Source organism: Rhinolophus sinicus, chromosome 16 (assembly GCF_057876585.1).
Source record: "Rhinolophus sinicus isolate RSI-liver-muscle chromosome 16, RSI-T2T, whole genome shotgun sequence".
Taxonomy (NCBI): domain Eukaryota; kingdom Metazoa; phylum Chordata; class Mammalia; order Chiroptera; family Rhinolophidae; genus Rhinolophus; species Rhinolophus sinicus.
The window spans coordinates 87461385-87479567 of record NC_142516.1 but is presented as its reverse complement, the minus strand read 5'-3'; positions in this window follow the sequence as shown (position 1 = coordinate 87479567).

Below are 18183 nucleotides of genomic sequence, written 5' to 3'. Positions count from 1 at the left end.
AACAATATAGTTTACAATACATATAACATACAAAGTTGTGTTAATTGACTGTTTATGTTATCGGTAAGGCTACTAGTTATGTGTAAAACAGTTACACGTGGCTCTCTGACTGCATGGGGTAGGTGCTCCAGTCCCGCGTTGTTCACAGGTCACCTGTCCTTCCTTCTGTAAGAATCCTCACATGCTTGAGCAGGACTTGTTCACTGTCTGTCTTTCCTACAGAATTTGGATCTTTACAAGAGTGAAACGTCTCTGGTCCGTGGCCGTGTCATCACTTTCTTAGCACAGTCTGAACACAAGGTTTCTGATTAAACATATTTGCTGGATGAATGCCATCCAGGGTGTTTGAAAATGCTTGTGTATATTGACATGGGGTTTACTTTTAAATTTTCAAGAACTCCTGCATTTTGTGTGGTACCACAGTGTATCCAAGAGGGTAAGATAAGCTGTGAAAATTTAGGAATTGGAAAGCCTTCAAATATTTTGAGTTTTGTGTCTTGACAATGTTGCAAGGTTTCTTTCACATGGCGATGCCTTCAGGTCCATGAAAGAGCTGTCCCCACACTTTGCACAACTCTTCACCACATAGGAACGCCAATGTGGGTCAGAACTGCCAGGTTTGGGCAGAGCAAGCCTACGAGGAAAGGACGTGCTAATGGTGAGAAAATGTGGTAAAGAGAAAAGGCAAAAAATTGTTTTGCACACAATTTTACTTGGTTTACTTTTCCGATGAAGTGAGGATTTAGGGTTACTACCCCACCTGCCCTCGCTCCTCACCCCAAACTCTAGTGACCTGTTAACGCTGTCCCCGCCCCCACAGCCCCCATCTGGCTGTGCCGACTGTCCCCATGAAGGTGCAAGCCCGTGGTTGGTGGCTACACAGAGGAAGCACACAGCCCATTCTGTGTGTGATTTCAGGGTTACCACGCACAGAGGCCTTTAGGGGCCGCTTGTCCAGGGAAGAGCTGGCAATGCAGCTATGACCTCTCCTGTAGCAGCTGCCACTGTCCTGGGAACGTCAGACTCAACCAGTGGCTTTATTGGTGAAATGAGAAGAAGAAAGCACATGCACCACCACAGCACATCAGGGTCCCCACAGGACATGTGGGTCCATTTTCTGTGCGGACTGGGTTTGAGTTATTTTTTTCCAGGACTGAAGAAGTGTCTCTGATGAGCCCTCCCTACGTGCAGCTGGTCATGTTCAAGCCAGCGACATTCCCTGAGAACCGGGGATATGAGGATCTTGGGTTCAGAGGCACAGCCAGTCTGGGCCTCATTGCACTTTGGGGACACATGACCAAAGACTTGTGACCTCAGTTCCATGAGTGAGATCCTCGGGACAACAGAGCCAGCAGGTGTGTGTCTTTAAGTCACATAACAGAACAGTAAATCCTGTGGTTGCCTTTTATTTTAAAGCAGCTACTGGAACACTGGAGGGGCAGCTTCTGGGTGACATTGTGGTGGGAGGACAAGTGTGAGGAACGTGGGTGCTGCACAGCAGCCCCAATGACGATGGCCATGTAGGGACTTCCTTAAAAAAGCCTTTGGATCCTAGAATTTGAGGAGCATGTCCATAAAGTCAGATGAGGGGAATAAATGAAAATTGATCAGGCGGAGCTTGTTAAAATATTGTCCTTAACAGAATAGGACAGGACCTAGCTTCTGAAGGAGCAGTGGTTCCTTTGCTGGCACCCTTCCCGGGATGACCTCAGCTGGCTGGGCACAGGGTGTGGCTGCATTGTTCTCTAGGTGACCCTGGCTGTGTGCATGTGTGTGTACCCCTGAAGAAGCCCGTGGCCACTGGCCTGAGCCCTGCGGGAATACGGATCCTCGGCTGTGGGCTGTCAGGCCTAGATTTGAAAAGGAAAAAAGAGACAAAACACCCCGTCAAGCCAGGATTCAGCAGCCAGAGCTGAGGGAGCAAATTGGCCCCATGACTGGTTCTGTCTCTCAGTCTCTCAGCAAAAACAGCAAAAGTAACTAACCTCAAAGCTGGAAGGCAGCTGCGTCCAGCGCTGCGCCCGCCCTGTTGAGAGCCATGTGTCTGTGGTCCTGCCACATCACTTCGTCTGCAGGACGGGGAGGTAACCGAGGGTCCGCTGAAGCAGGAAGGGAAGGTCACACTCTGCGTCCCATGCTGGCCCTGCTGGATGCTGGGTGGGATCCGTGCCCTGGGCCTTATACAGTCTCAAGGACAGCTGATGGCGCTGGCAGAAAGCCATGTGCCACTGGAGAAGGACGTGCATCTCTTCATCATCTTTGCTAAATCTCATGCACGTTTTCAGTGTTGTAAAGGCTGGAAAGACCTGCGTGCCATTGACCTTCCATTGTGACTAGAAGAACAGTGAGTAAACCAGACAGTTGCTCTCCTCGTGGGCAAGCTGGACTTCCAGATCGTGTCAGATGGTCCCCTGGAGGGTGACTCACATCCCAGATTGTACCTCGGGCAGGGACTCTTGTATATCAGGGCGGGAACAACGAGAAGGGAGGCGAGAGCTTTCCCCGCAAATCCAGCTTTCTGCCAGAGAGCGCACATCAGGCCTGAACATCTGGGCAGAAACGACTCACATGCTTGGAAGAGCGAGAATGGGGAAGAGGAGACTACTGGGAGAAGGCTGAAGAAGGCAATGTTTTTCAGAATGTGGCACAAGTCCTCTGTGGTGATCTCACCTGAAGCAAGAAAACTAAAGCAGATCTTTATCATGTTAACACAAATTTGTGTGCCCTTCAGCAATCAAGAAAAAAGTTTTTAAAAATGTGGGCTGCAATCCTTATCTTTCATATGACCCCGAGTGTGTGACCTGAAACCTGCATATTTTATTTTCTCAGCGTTTAAATGTAAATTCCGTTATGAATCTGCTGTCTACCCCAATGGGCTCTGTGACGGTTAGGAAGGTCGGATCATAGCTCTGCCCTCTTTACCGCACGGGGTGAGTGTGGCCCCTCAGGATAGGGTTCTCCTTGGAGGAAGGCTGCTGGGCTGCTGCTGACTGAGGCCACCAGATTCAGTGACGTGACCTGGCCAGGCAGTCATGGGCCCAGGCGTGGTGAGAGGGAGCCTGTGGCTTCAGGTCCCTGTAGTCGTTCCACAAACTTGTAGGTAGAGACTTTGTAGGGCTGTGCGTTTGGAGTGTGCCATCCCCATAAATTGCCTCTATCAGGTCCCACTCCCACTGAATGCCCTGAGCACTGCCCTTCTGTGAGGTCACATCCATAGCTCTTGCTCCTCCATCGGTCCTGGGCTCAGTGGGGCCTGTCGCCTGCCGGGGCTTCATTCTCTGCCTTTAGCTCAGGTGTTCTGCTGCAGCCTCAGGGCCTCACTTATGTGTCAGCTGAGACCCAGGAGTTCCAACATCAGATACATTCATGAGTTGCTTGTCAGTGACCTGCACGTGCCAGGTCCTGTGCTGGAAGCAAAAGGCCAAGCCAAACGTTAACATACGCAGTGACACGGCAGCTTCAGCGTCGTTTCAGGGGCATGAGCTTTGGACAAGGAAAGGCCAAGTTTGGTCATTTTGAAGATGTCTGAACTTAGACAAGTTATGGAACTTCTCAAAACCTCAAGGTAGTCACCATGTAAAAGGGGATAATAACATTACAGTCCTAAAGGCATTGCAAGAATTAAATATAAGGTGTGAAAGGCACATAAACAATGCATGCACACAGCTGAGATCAGTAAATATTAGTGGTTAGGAAAAATGGGGAAAGGAAGCGTGTAGTGCTAAGGCTGCTCTGGGGGTTGCGGTGACTTCACAAGGTCAGAGGGGTGGAAATCTTTGCTCAGGGATGAGAAGCAGCTAGGCAGTGGGAGAGGAAGGGTGTCCCCTCTCATGGTGAGGGCATGGAGAAGAAGTGGCCCATGACAGTTGGTGAATTCTAAGCATGGCACTGAGCACAGAGTCTGTGGGTGGGTGAGGACAAGTGGAGGCAGAGTGGGTGTCACGTCACCAACCATGTCATGTGTTGGGGGAGTCTCCACTTTGTCCTGGAGCTGTGGGAACCCGGGGGAGGGTTTAGGCAGGACAGTGGCACGATCAGATCTGTACTGTAGACAGAGCACATTGGCGGCTGACTGACATACGCTGTGGTCGTCCAGGCTCCTGGCAGCGAGACTTCTCAGGGGCAGCTGCAGTAGTCTGGGCAGAGGTGACCAGGGTCCTGGGGATGGAGAGAAGGGCAGGGCTGTGAGTAGAGACAATGAGGTGGAATCTGCAGGATGCAGTAAGTCGATGTCAGCGAAACAAGAAGAGTCTGGGGTGCCTACCAGCTGTGCTGTGGGTGAGGGGACGGATGGGGGCGCCATCCAGTGAGATGCAGAAGATGAAACAGAAACACATTTTGATAACGGGACCAGTTTGGGACCTAATGAATTTTCTGTTAGATTAATTGTGGGACTGACATCAAATGGCAGCAGAGGCTTTTCTTCCAGAGGTAAGGAACCAAGTCCAGTAGATGACAAGTGGCCCAGTGGGTGAGAAGAGCCACAGGAAAACCTGGGAACAATGGACATTTAAGATGCAAATCATGATGTGTTCAAGTGGACAAGTCATGGTGTCCACAAGAGAATCAGGAAAGCTTGGTGTCACGGAAGGTGACCAGGGAAGAGATTCACACCATCACTCAGCCATGTCCAGTTAGAGAAGAGGCAGCTGACCCTGGGGCTGGACATGCAGGCTTGAAGCAGAGTTGAAAAGAGCCTGGGGCATGAGGCAGGGTGGGGCTCCATATTTCCCAGCCTTGAAAGGGAGGGGGAGAGAATGCAATTCAGAGGGATTTGAATGTGAAGAAAGTTTTTACTTCATTTTTAGAGCATGTGTGTGTGTTTGTGTGTATATATGTGTGCATGTGAGTGTGAGTGCGTGTGTATGTGTGTGTGTGCGCATGTGTGCGTGCGCATGTGTGTGTGTGTGTGTGTGTGTGTGTGTGTGTGTGTGTGTGTGTGTGGAGAAAGCCAGGAGAAGTCGGAAGATGGAAGATAAAGTGGGCATGAGTGATGGAGTCCTACGCTTAAGGAGGTGGGATGGACAGGATGGGTCTCAGAGCACAAGTGATGGAAGCATCCCTGGAAAGAAGGGTGACTTTTCCACTGAGTCAAAGAGGATGAGGAAAGACCGTACATAACTAAGTTCTAAGAATTCTTGCTGGATCCACGTATTTGCTGTAAATCTCTATGTAGAAGTCTTTGTGTGGATGTAGGCTGTCATTTCTCTTGGATAGTACTTAGTAGGAGTGGAATGGCTGCCATATATAGCACAGGTGTGCTTTGCTTATGAAGGAACTATCAAACTGACTTTCCGAGTCTGGTGGGTTGTGCTGTGTCACTTTGCACCTCTGTGTGTGAGAGTTCCGGTCACTCTGTGTCCTCACCAGCACTCAGTGTGGACAGTCTCTTTTATTTTATCAGGTCTAGTTGGTGCGTAATGACAACTGATGATTTAAATGAGCCTTTCCCTCATGACTGAGGATGCTGACCATCTTTTCATATGCTTCTTTGTATCCCTGTGTCTTTTTGGTGAGATGCCTAAATATTTTCCATTTTTTATTGTTTGTCTTCTTATTAAGTATGAGTTCTTTAAGCATTCTTACTGAAAGTCCTTTGTCAGATACATGTTTGCAAATACTTTCACCCAGTCGGTGGCTTGTTTCTTCGTATTCTTAACAGCGTCCTTGGAAGAATAAACATGTTTAACTTGGCAGAAGTTCTCTCCCAGCCATTCGTTTACTTAGTCGCTCAGTTGCAGTGTCGTCACTCATCATGGCTCACCCCGGCCCCATGGTGATGGCTGTGCCTGCTGGGGTGTAATGCTCAGGCCCGCGTCCTTGGTTTTTAGTCCTACACATACCATTTGTTTCCCCAGTTACTCAGATCAGCACTTTCCCCAAGGGGGTTTCATGTGTTTGTAATATAGTCACGTGCCCCTGTCAGGTTGCAGTCTTCCTGTGAGTCCCAACCTCCAAAATAATTTTTTTACAATCTGCCTGCTTTACAGTTCACTGTCTGTGCCGTAAAATGCTGTGGGTTTGAGTGAATGTGTAATGTCTTGTGTCTACCACACAGTATGGCTTCCCCACCCGACAAGCACCCTGTGCTTCACTGTCCCCCCCTCCTGCTCCCGACAGTCACTGGCCTCTTCACTCTTCCTACAGTCCTGTCTTTTCCAGAATGCTGTGTAGCTGGGATCGTATCATGTGCAGCCTTTGAAGACTAGCTTCTTTTACTTGCCAACATCCATGCCCTCTCCTGGCTGGAAGCTCATTTTGTTTTACCACTGAATCCCTTGCTTCCCGTTCTGTCAGTCATGAATCAAATTGTCTTATGTATTCATGTCAGGGCTTCCTTTTCTTTGTGGCAATAAGTTTGGGTAAATACCGACTCAGTTGGGTAAATACCCAGGTGTGTGATTGCTTCGTTGTGTGGTGAAAGTGTGTTGAGCTTCGTCAGAAACTGCAGACTGTCTGCCCAGCGGCTGCACCATGAGCAGTAGGGATATTCATAATGCCTTGTCAACACGTGCTGGTGTCAACTTTTTTTGCTTTTCAGTGATTCTAATAGGGGTGCAGTGGGATCTCAGTATAGTTTGGGTTTGCATTTCCCTGAGGACTGGTGACATTGAGCCTATGTTCATATGCTTATTGCATGTTTGTGTATCTTTTCTGATGAGGTGGCTGTTCAGAGCTTTAGCCTAGTCTTCAATTGAGTTGTTTGCTTTCCTAATGTCAAGTTCTAAGAGTTCACTATATGTTTTGGATACAAGTCTTTTATCAGATATGTGTTTTTAAGTGTGTACTCTGAGTCTGTGACTTGGGTTTTTATTCTCTTAAGTGTCCTTTGCAAAGGAATTTTTAACTTTAATAAAGTTCAACTTGTCTATTTTTTCCTGTCATAGTTTGTGCTTTTGTCATATCCAAAAACTCATTGCTACACCCGAGGTCACCTAGATTTTCTCCTTTGTGACCTCCTAGCAGTTTTGTAGTTTTGCATTTTATATTCAAATCTATGATCCATTTTCAGCTAATTTTTACTGAAGGTATAAGGTCTGTGCATAGATACAGATTTTTTGCATATGAACGTCTAATATTTACAGAACCGTTTCCATAAAGATAATCCTTTAGCCATTGAACTGCCTTTCCTCCTTTATAAACAGGTCTGTGTCTGTTCTGTTGTCAGTGCCACTCTGTCCTGTTTGTCACAGCCTGCTAGTCTGTCTTGATATAAGGCAGCACCAATCCTCAACTTTATCCCTCTTCAGTATGTTTGCTATTCTGGGTTTGTGCTTTGCCATAACAAATTTAGTCAATTTGTTGATTTCCACAAAATAGCTTGCTGGATTTGGTTGGAATTGCATTGAATTACAGCTCCAGGTGCAAAGGGCTGACACCTTGACAGTACTGAGTGTCCCTGTCCACATACGTGGAATGTTTCTCTGTTTACTTAGAAGTTCTTTGATTTCTTTCATCAGAATTTTTCTGTGTATAGACCCTGTGCATAGTTTGTTAGATTTATATCTAAGCATCTGTGGGTTTTTTGATGCTAATGTAAATTATATTGTGTTTTTAATTTCAAATTCCATTATTCCTTACTAGTATTGGGAAATCAATTTGCTTTTGTGTATTAACCTTGCATCCTATGACCTTGCTGTACTCTAGGAGGTTTTCTTTTTTTCAGATTTTTGGGATTTTCTACATAGACACTTATGTGCCCTATGAACAGAAAAAGATTTATTTCTTCCTTCCCAGTCTGTGTACTTTTTGTTTCTCTTGTCATCTTATTACATAGCTAGGGCTTCCAGGATGGCATGGAAAAAGAGTGGGGAGAGGGGACATCTTTTGCTCTGTTCCCCATCTTAAGAGCAAAGCATCTATTTATGATGATTAAGTGTGATGTTAACTGAGTCTTTTGTAGATTCTTTTTTTTTTTTTTTTTTTTTTTACCAAGTCAGGGACGCTCCCTCTATTCCTAGTTTGCAGAGAAGTTTTATCATGAACGGGTGCTGTGTTTTGTCAAATGCTTTTTCTGCGCCTATTGATAAGACCTTTCTTCTTTAGTCCATTGACATGATGGCTTACATGAAATGATTTTTGTAATGTTGAATCCACCTTCAATACCTGAAACAAATCTCACTTTGTCATGGTGTGTAATCCTTTTTCTGTACCTGAAAATGAGTCTTAGTTGCTTGCATGTCACTTCACTTCTATTTTAAAGTCACTTCTGGACCCCTCGGGAGTTAATTGCTTCCTACTTTGGGATTCACACACAATTTGGTTTCTACCTTCATTATAGTACTTGTGATATATTGTTTTGTGTGTGTCAGGCTCTTTAACCAACACTGTGAGCATCTGAGAACATAACTGTTTTTTTTAAAAATTCTTTCTCTTTGTACCTGTAGCCCCCAAAGTATTCCCATTTAACAATAGTTTTCCTCATTTTTCTTTTCTTTTTTTAAATTTATTTTTTTAAATTTATTGGGGTGACAATTGTTAGTAAAATTACATAGATTTCAGGTGTACAATTCTGTATTACATCATCTATAAATCCCATTGTGTGTTCACTACCCAGAGTCAGTTGACACATGTAAGTATTCATAAAACTGTTGGAAGCAAAAAAATCAAGTTCCAAACATGGAGCGTGTTCCCAAGTCAGTCAGTGAAACACCGAAATAGTTTGGTGATGTAAGCTGAGTGCTGATGGTAACATATAGAAAGGATCCCATTTATTTTTAATGACATTTTAAATTAATAAGCTGGTAGACGTTATCAGTAAGGCGGCTACAGATTGCTGACCTCTGGACCCCTCAGGGCTGGCAGCAGCAGAGAGGGTAGGACTGAGACTTTATCACTCGTCTGGGCCTCCAGAGATATGGGCCCGATGCGGCCGCCGCTCTGCAATCGTGCTGACACTGCACGAGGTGTCTGGTGGCTTCAAAGGCCCTGTCAGGGCTCTGATGGAGCCTCTCCGATCCTGCTTCCAGCCTGTCCTTCTATCTCAGTGGAGGGCAGTGACGGGTGAAGGCGTTTTGTGTAATTGCTATTGGGTTGGCGAAGCCTAGAATGAGCAGCAGCATCTCACGTCTGTGCACTGAAGCAGAGCAGGGATAACAAACAGAAGGAACCATCTTCCTTAAGTTCCTATGGAATCATAACAAGAAAGAAGGTCCAGTTTAGGCCTCTTTCATTCTCCTTTACTGCAAGTCACGAATTTGAGGCCTCTGAGCATTCCCACTCTCAAAGGAAGACGTCCTTTGTAAAGTGTTTATCCCAGCCAAGGACCATGGCCACATCTCCATGTTCCTTACTGTATGTGTGGCTGTCGAGATCTTGCTGTTCTCACTGGGGACACTTCACAGCAACCATGGGTGAGCCGTTGGTGCTCCAAAAGTGAGGCCGTCATGGTGGGCGTCAGTGTTCATCCGCTGACTGGTGGGAGCCTTCTCTAGTGTGCGTCGCTGCAGAGGACATCAGAACCAGCTGGGACTGCGGGGCTTTGCTGAGCAGTGCTCCCCTTGTCTTAAGGAAACACTGCCATTGCCTGGAGGCACCAGGTTGTTCCTTCCTGCAAAGTCAGCGTACTCTTGCCTGCCCCCTGAGTAAACTCATTTTCTAACCACATTACTGGTACTCTCCCTTCAAAACTTCAGACAAACGTAATTACTTTCAAAGATAACAAAATGGTGTAGAACACTTTTGCAAGCATTTCTGCTTATGATTATTTCAAGATTCTCATGAAGTGGAGATTCAGAAAATGAAGTACAACACTGTGATTTTCCGTCTCCATTAGGGGTAGAACCTCAGCTCCCTGTCTCACAACAGGGACAAGCCCCGCCGGGAACTGAGCACCCTGAGTGGCAGCCGCCGTGCTAAGACTTTGCAGGTGTTACCTCGCAGTGGTGAGGTATCTCCAGAGGTGCTTCCTACACGTCAGAGCGCCAAGGCCTAGAGATAGGGCAGAGCTCTGCCGGTGGTCCTGTAGCACACCATGCAGCTGCATCAAACCTAGCAACCGTCAATCAGACCTTGGACGATGTGACGACACCTCTGTCACTCAGCCAGGGCTGTTCTGTGAGCACGGTCACTGCATTCGGCTGCACAGTGGGTGTTGGGCTCAGCCATCGGCCTCCTGGCTGCACTCCTCAGGCTGCCGGCCACGGCACGACAAAGTGTCATCGGGGAGGACCATCCAGTGGGAACACTTTTTCCTTTGCGGTTTGTTCGAGGGGTGCCTTTTCTGCTGCGTGCAGAGATGGTGAGCCTGCAGGGTCCCTTATGTCCATGGCTACCTTGGGACACTTGCTCTGCTGTCTCAGCCAAGCCACCTGGACAGCGGGTCCAGCATGGCCAGGGCTTCGGACGGAGAACTTCCAAGTTAGTTTATCGCTTTGTCCATGGAGGAAAAGAGCCATTTTCACTGGAAATAGCGATCTCTTTACTCCAGCCAGATGGACCTTAGTATCTACCGTGTTTCCCCGAAAATAAGACCTAGCTGGACAATCAGCTGTAATACGTCTTTTGGAGCAAAAATTAATATGCGATCTGGTCTTATTTTATTATAAAACCCGGTCTTATATAAAATAAAACCGGGTCTTATATTAATTTTTGCTCCAAAAGACGCATTAGAGCTGATTGTCCAACTAGGTCTTATTTTTGGGGAAACAAGTAGGTGTGAGGGTGTGTGCTTTTATAAAGAAACTTCAGACCAACTTACTTCTGATAAAAAAACAAAAAACAAAAAACTGACATTTACTAAGCAGTGAAAGTATCAGGCTATAAGCTGAACTTTCCTAGAACCGATACTGGATGTTTCTGGTGAAGCTCAGTTCAGTGCCTGACAGATACCAAGAAAGTCCATAAAACTTCGAAGACCTATAAACAAGTCAAGTTAACTGCTGCAAACACCCTAATGTGCCCCTTGTGCTTCAGCTTTCCCATGTTTACTGAGAACTAAAACCCACCCTGCACACAGTTGAGCCACTTGGGTGTGAATGGGGAAATTCTGGGGTTCTAATGGGATGCAGAATTGCCATGGTCCTAGCTTGGCACGGGAGGTCCTTCTTTTTGGTCAAGGTGATAGAAACTGAGGACAGCCCTTGTCTGGAGGGTGACTTCAGTGTTCTCTAAAGAAAGAATGTCACGGTGGGTGACATCAAGGAAAGACCGGGAACTCTGGCCAGCTGCTACTCTGTGTGCTCGCTTTAGCCTCGTAAGCTTCTCATTTCTTACAGAAACGGAAAAATGTTACCCACACAGGAGTGATGTCTGTAGCGGAAAGCATAACTTTGGGTTTATTGACGTGGGTTGTTTAAGGCTTAGGTATTGTGTCAGCATACTCACTATAGGTGTTCAGAGTACAATTCATGTCTCGTTTTCAGAAGGAGACCAATTCAACTTTACACATTCTCCGCCCCCCCCCCCCCCCAAGTCTCTGGGGCTACAGAAAACTGTCAGAGACCTCAGCTCTGGTTCAATTGCTCCATTTTCATTGGCTTGACAGAAAATACATCAGTCCTGTGTCCAACTCACAAAATTTAGACCCAGAAGGAAAAATAAATTCCTTGTGAGGTCATCCCTCTAGTGTGAACACTATCTGGTAGACTCCTTGAGCCACTAAAATGGCAAAGACCTTGGATGTTGGCCCAGCTGTGGGAGAGAATGGGAGAGGCAGGAATGGGGGGGAATGTTGCAGAGGAGCCCTGGGCCCGAGCAGGAAGCAGAAGAGATGGCGGTGCTGCATACTGGTTACCACCACTTATGTGGGAGCCGAGAGAAGCCAATTGGCATGTGTGTCTGTGTTGGGGGAGGGGCAGCCAATAAAAATCTCAGAGAAAATAAAATGCTTACTCATTTCTTTACAAGTACTGAGTAAAAAAAGTGTCAGGAAGTCTGAGAATATAGCTATTTGCCTTTTGTTTCGAAAAGCAGGAGCAGAGCTGGTTGTTTGTCAGCTGTATTTGTAGAAGACCTGGGTGGGAGCGTGTATCTGCAAACTCAAGCTTGTTCCTCCTTCTTCGGTGCTCGGCACACCCTCTGTCGGCATTCCCAGTCAGCAGTCTGATCACTGACCTTTACGGCCATAGGGACATTTGAGCAGCTCAACGGTCAGCTACAGGATCAAAGGACACTTGCTGCAGTTCTTTCCTTTCAGAAAGATTCGTTAGCTATCTGAATGTGTGAAGAGGTCCAGCATCTCTTCAGTCCGGACCCTGTGAGCTTGAGATTCGTTTTCCAGTAGGTTCTTTTCAGGCGTTTGAGTATATTGAGAACATATCTCCATGTTTATTTTATTTTTTCATTTTCCTGAAAAAGCAACTTGATACCTTTGTATTTCTCTCTGGATAAAATCATGGGAAATGATTTTATGTTGCTTGACAGAGTGCATTGTTGACCTTCTTAGCACAGCGAGTGTGCCGAGGGACGCATTCCGGAGGGCTCACAGCTATCGGACACCCCGTGGTCTCTTAAAATATGGGTGAGGGCTGCTGTTAGCATCAAAACATCTCTGTTCTCCCCAGAGCAGTAGATATTGGGTTACTGCCTGTTAGTTTGATTGATATAGTTTAAACAGTTACTTTAAATAAAAATGCACATAAAACAGAGCCCACTTTGGATCACCTTTGATCTGGAAGTGGTGCCAAAAGGCATAGATTTTACTGGGAACTTACTTGTTCTCTATCAACTTGGTTGGCTATTCACATATTTTTTAAAAAGACAAATATTTTCTTCATCCCTTGAGATTAACAGAAAGTTCCATGGAGGTGTTTCAGTGTAAGTTTCTTTTTAAAGCCTCTTCTGTCTCGCCAGAATCTCCAACACCTGCACAACATCTCTGTCGCCTATTTCAGCTGAATCCCTAATCAAAGCCCAAGTCCACAAGAGATCACTAAATGAGCCCAGGCAGCCAGGTTCTGTGGGCATTGCCATCATCAGGGGAAAGTCTCGGTTGTTTTAAGTTAGGTCTGGTACGTTCCAGGAGTCCCAAATTGGAAGGGTTGGCTGGGTCTGTATTTCTAATTTTTCCTTGCTGAGAACTCCCATAAAAATTCATATCTTTGAAGATGGAAAAAAACAATAATTTTCAGGCCTGGATTATGTCCTGGATTTGTTCCTGAGAGTACAAGCATTTCTCTGCCCATACTTGGGAAAATTAGGCTGATAAGGGCGTATTCAAAAAATTCTATGCTGTATAGCTATTTAAAAATTGTATCAATCTAGAAGTTTTACGTATACAGAGCTAAGTTATATGTACAAGGCTAAAAGGATTTATCAACTCATGTTCACATATGCATGAGTCTGAAGAACTGGTCTTTTGTCCAGAAAAATACTTGACTGGTCATTCAGGGAGACCCATTGGGCTTTGGGACAGTCCACAGACAGACAGGACATGGACGGCATGTGTTCAAAGAACTGAACACATGTCGAGTAAGTCAGACTCATGTGTAAACACATGAGTAGTTTTTGCTACCCTGGCATGCAGATTTTTGTGTATTAAAGTCTTCGGTAACTTGGGCTTTTCACCTGGTGTAAATCAAGCAAACGGGGCTCAGTCCCATCTCATGGAGACTTCCCACTCAAGGTGCAGGGAGAAGACATTTCTTACCCAACCACAGGGTAAACATTGCCTTGTGGGCTGTGAGTCTGTCTGGTCACTTTAATGCACGCAGACAGGTTTCGACGAGCAGGCGAAAAAAGACTACTTTCCACGGAAATGAATTCTACTGTGAGAGTTCTTAAGTTCACGAACATGGTCACATTCACCTTTCTCTGGGATATTTACAATGTGGTTGTGCATCTGTGTTCAATTAGATTGGAAATTTTTTTTGCTACTATAACAGATTTCAAAATGCAGGGTGCTAGTCATTTTTATTTCAAACTGATTTTAGACATCAATTCAGTCTTTTATTACCAGGGTAGTTCACTCTATTGTTTTTTTTTTTTGCTCCCTTCTGTGTGGATAGATGTAATTATTTTCATTAAATATGATAGATATAATGTGTTAAATGGTTTTTATAAAGTTGGCATAAAATGGGTCCTTCTTTGGGGAAGAAAATATGTCATATACACACACACACAGAGAAAACATTTTGAACTTTCAACCCACACTGGGCCTATGAAGAATTCTGTGGAAATGTAATGGTGTAACATTTAGTTACAGCTCTTTAAGTAAATTATTCACTGATTTCTGCAGTGCAACAGGAAGCTGGCATTGTGGGATCAAATCATGGTTTAAATGGAAGGCTTCTGAATGAATTACATTCTAGATAAACACCAACCACATTGATGAACTTCCTCATGTGCTACTTGGTAAGGTTATAAAAAATAGTTCAAAGTCAACTGCATATATTGAACTATGGAACTGAATCGGTCACTTTGATGATTGCTCAAGTAAATCCCCAAAACAAAATACTTTAATTATTAAATAATTGAATTTTTTTATTTTTTTTTATTTTTATTAAATTTATTGAGGTGACAATTGTTAGTAAAATTACATAGATTTCAGGTGTACAATTCTGTATTACATCATCTATAAATTTTCAAAGGGGTCTTGGTGAATAATTCAGACATTTTCCTCAAATTTACAGTCATTTCTTGAGTGGCATCCAGGAGGCATTCAACCGTTCTGTTGACCTAATTGCCCATCTTTGACTGATTTCATGCCTTTGAGGTGGCTCTCCGTGTGGGAGAGCTCTCAGCCTGGAGAGTCTAACCTTGGAGGTCAGAGGTCGGAGGTAGGAGGTCAGAGACAGAGCTTGCTCTCTGTGCTTTCTTTAAAGCTCCCAGGAAACTTGAACACACAGCCATGGGTTGAGCCCCTATTGCACTGCATTTGTGGTTGTTCTAATCGGTGTCTCCAATCAGCTCTGTGATGATGAGGACACTGTCCAGGACCGCCCGTGCCCCTCGTCCGAGGCTGGTCGTCACTAGCAGTCTGTAAGAGTTGGATGGACGAGTTCCTGTGCTGAGTTTTCTAAGACAACTGCAATGAGTGTCAGAGCTACACGACTTGCAGGAAAATAGCTCAGAAATTAAGCAGGGCCACTGAAAAGTACAAACAGCCTGAACTCAACAAAACATGAAGGCAAATCTTGTGAAAGGTCCAACCCAAGTGGTCTCAGTAGGGAGTGCAGGGGGGCTCTAAGAGGTCCAGAAGCTGCTGGAAGGGCAATTACCATCCAAAGTCAGAGACCAGGGAGGATACAAGGACAATGGGACCACGTGTGCTGTGCAGCTCAGAGGAGGAGATGGTGGCCTGAGGGTCCATATCCAGGCTTAAAGGAACCAAGGTCCCAGATCTAACGAATGACCAAGAACAGCTCCGGCAAGAGGCCTGAAGATGCTTTCTCTCAGCTTCTAATCCAAACAACTTCAGGTGCCCTCCACACTGAACCAGGCAAGCCACAGTTTGTCTAGAATGACAAGCTTTGTGCTAGGCATGGTTTGTGTTCATTTGCTCTGCTTTTGTGGATTTGAGCTCCCCTGAGGCCTAGAGAGGTTACATTACTTACCTAAGCTGACATGGTTTGGATGTGGCCCAATGGCATTTGGAGGGTGGATGACGATGGAAACACAAAGACAACGCTGACGTTATGGGTCCATGTCACCTCCCATCACATGAGGAGACAGCAGAGACGCTCCCAGGGCTCCTCTCCCACCTGTCCAATCACAGACTCATATTTTCAGAAAGAATTCTCTGAAGCACAAAGCTGTGAGCACTCATTTATCAGCCTAGAAACCTGTTTCTTTTAACAACTGCATTAAAATAGTGGTTGAATTACGGTTCCCCCCACCTAAAGGGCATTTTCCACAAACGTCCTTATAATTAGCAGTAGGTTAGCCCTTATGTCGTGCGGGAGACCCTGCTCACTGCACCATTTTTCAGGCGGGGTGGCCTGCAGGGTCTCTGCTCCCGCTCCCCACACAAGAACGCAGGATATGGTGAGGCCAAAAAGGAACACCCACGGAGCCATAGGTAGGGGAGTCATAACACTATGGTCTCACTGGAGGCTGGGCCCACCGGACGCCGACCTGCTGTCCACTCCTCCGCCAACCGACCGACGACTCTCCTCCACTCTCCTCGACTCTGTTCCTCTACTCTCTTCCGCTCTCCTCGGCTCCTCGGCAATCCTCGGCTCTCCTCCGTAGCCGCAGCAGTTATACCAGCGGCCAATCGGCTAACCGGCCACAGCCGACGGCCAATCAGCCACAGCCGGCGGCCATCTACCACCCGAGCCAGCACCCCCCCTACGCGAGGCCGAGAGCCTGTAAACTACTCTCTGGGGCTCTGTCCCCACACCTTAGAAATCCTCGACTTTTAGCAAATGCTTTAGTGCCATGTAAGCAAAACATAAGGGGGAAGAGTAATTCCTTGTCAAAAAATTAAATTTGCTCTCTGGCTTTGTGCAGACTGAGCCTGAAATTACGGGATTCGTCCTGTGCCCTCTGGTATGTTTCACATTCTGGCACAGCTGGCATTCTCCTACTCCTCCTCCCAGTTATTCTCCCATTGCCCAATTGTCCCTCTCCTGTCCTGTGTGTTACATGTCTAGTTTTCCGACGGCCTTTGGGACAGCTGTAGGTTTTTATACAACTCACCTGAGTCTTTCCTACTTTTCGGCTTCGTTTTCTTTAAACCCACACTAGCCGCAGATTGAGTTTCCCGTCATAGATCAGTGTATAGGTGATGGTTCACCACCTGGTGCAGCCCCACCCTGCTCTTAGACTTCCAGTGAGAGGCTGTGCCTGCACTCGGTCCCACGTCTGCACTCTGCTTCTGGCACCAGAGTCGTTGCTCTGTTTCCATGTGCATGTCATCGTGGCCATGAAAACTCTTTCTGATTTACAGTTATATTTACTTTATGTGCTGTAGTTTTTAGTACATCTTCTGTTTTGGAATTAATTACTTGACAATTTAATGATCAGTTCTTAACAATATAGAAAGAAATCATCCTGAACTAGAATCTTACAAAGGTGAAATCCATGACGTAATATTTTAGTGACATTTGGCAAGAGAACCCAGAGATGCGGAACAGCCCCTCTCATCACATGCCCACCATCCAACCAGGTCCTTGTACAGAGAATAAGGCAAATAAATTTAGCTTCCCACATTAGCAATGACTTCTGCTGCAAACACTGCACATTGTAGTGGCCGAGAGAAGCTCCATGGGGAACTCTGCTGAATGGGCAGGAGCTGTGCACAGCGACAGCCTGGCCTCTAGCTTTTCAGTCCAGCATGTGGGAAGGCATGCACCTGCCTGTGGGAGAAGCGGGGCGGCCGTTGGCAAGACGCTTTGGCCCAGTGGGAACATGGGAGTGGCTGAGAAGACTCGTAGACTCTTCTCAGCTGAGGGGGATTTGGGAACCAGGGTATTGCTTCCCAGGCCTGTCCCATTTGGCCATGTTGGAGAAGACAACTTTGAAAAAGGAGAAAGACGCACCAGGCTCCTTGGAGGAATGAATCAAGTGCAAGACTGGAAATGAAGACCAGCTGGGTATCTTGCTTCCTTGTGGGAACAGCTCTGCCCAGACTTTGTACATGTTCATCGAAACACACGCACAGGCACAGAGAGAGAGGGGGGGAGAGAGACAGAGACAGAGAGGAAAAGGGAGAGGGAGAGGGAGGGAGAGGGAGAGAGAGAGAGAGAGGACAATAAAACGAGTTGGTCGGTCTTCTCCTAAGGGCAGTAGAACTGACCCCTCTGACACCTGGGAAAACCACCCACTGCTAGAGGCTTCATCTTGGGGTGGAATGGGGGCTTGTACTGAGAGGCATGCTGAGCAGGGCCCGAGAAAGGCCAGGAGGCTTCGCTGCCTCACCACAGACAGCACAAGTCACAGCCCCGCTCAGTGGAGAGCAGTGTGCAAGGCACGTAGCTGTGGACTTCCTCTGTCGCTGCACTCTCTGTGCCATGGACATATTTGCCAGTCCTGAGAGCCCGAGGTGCCTTCCACAGAGCTGTGCTTCTCAGGGCCTGGGACATGGCAGAGGGTTGCAAAGAAACAGTCTTCTACCCAGGGAGCCAGGTTGAGAATTGGTGTCAAACAGGGCTGTGCATAAATCAGGGTCCCTGCAGGAATTGGTGGCATACCCGAGACTGGGTAAACTTTGAGGATTATTTGACGAAATGTAGTCACAAAGTGCATGCAGGTGTAGGGAACCCATGTGGACTCAAATGGCAGAGAAAGAGCAGGGAAGGT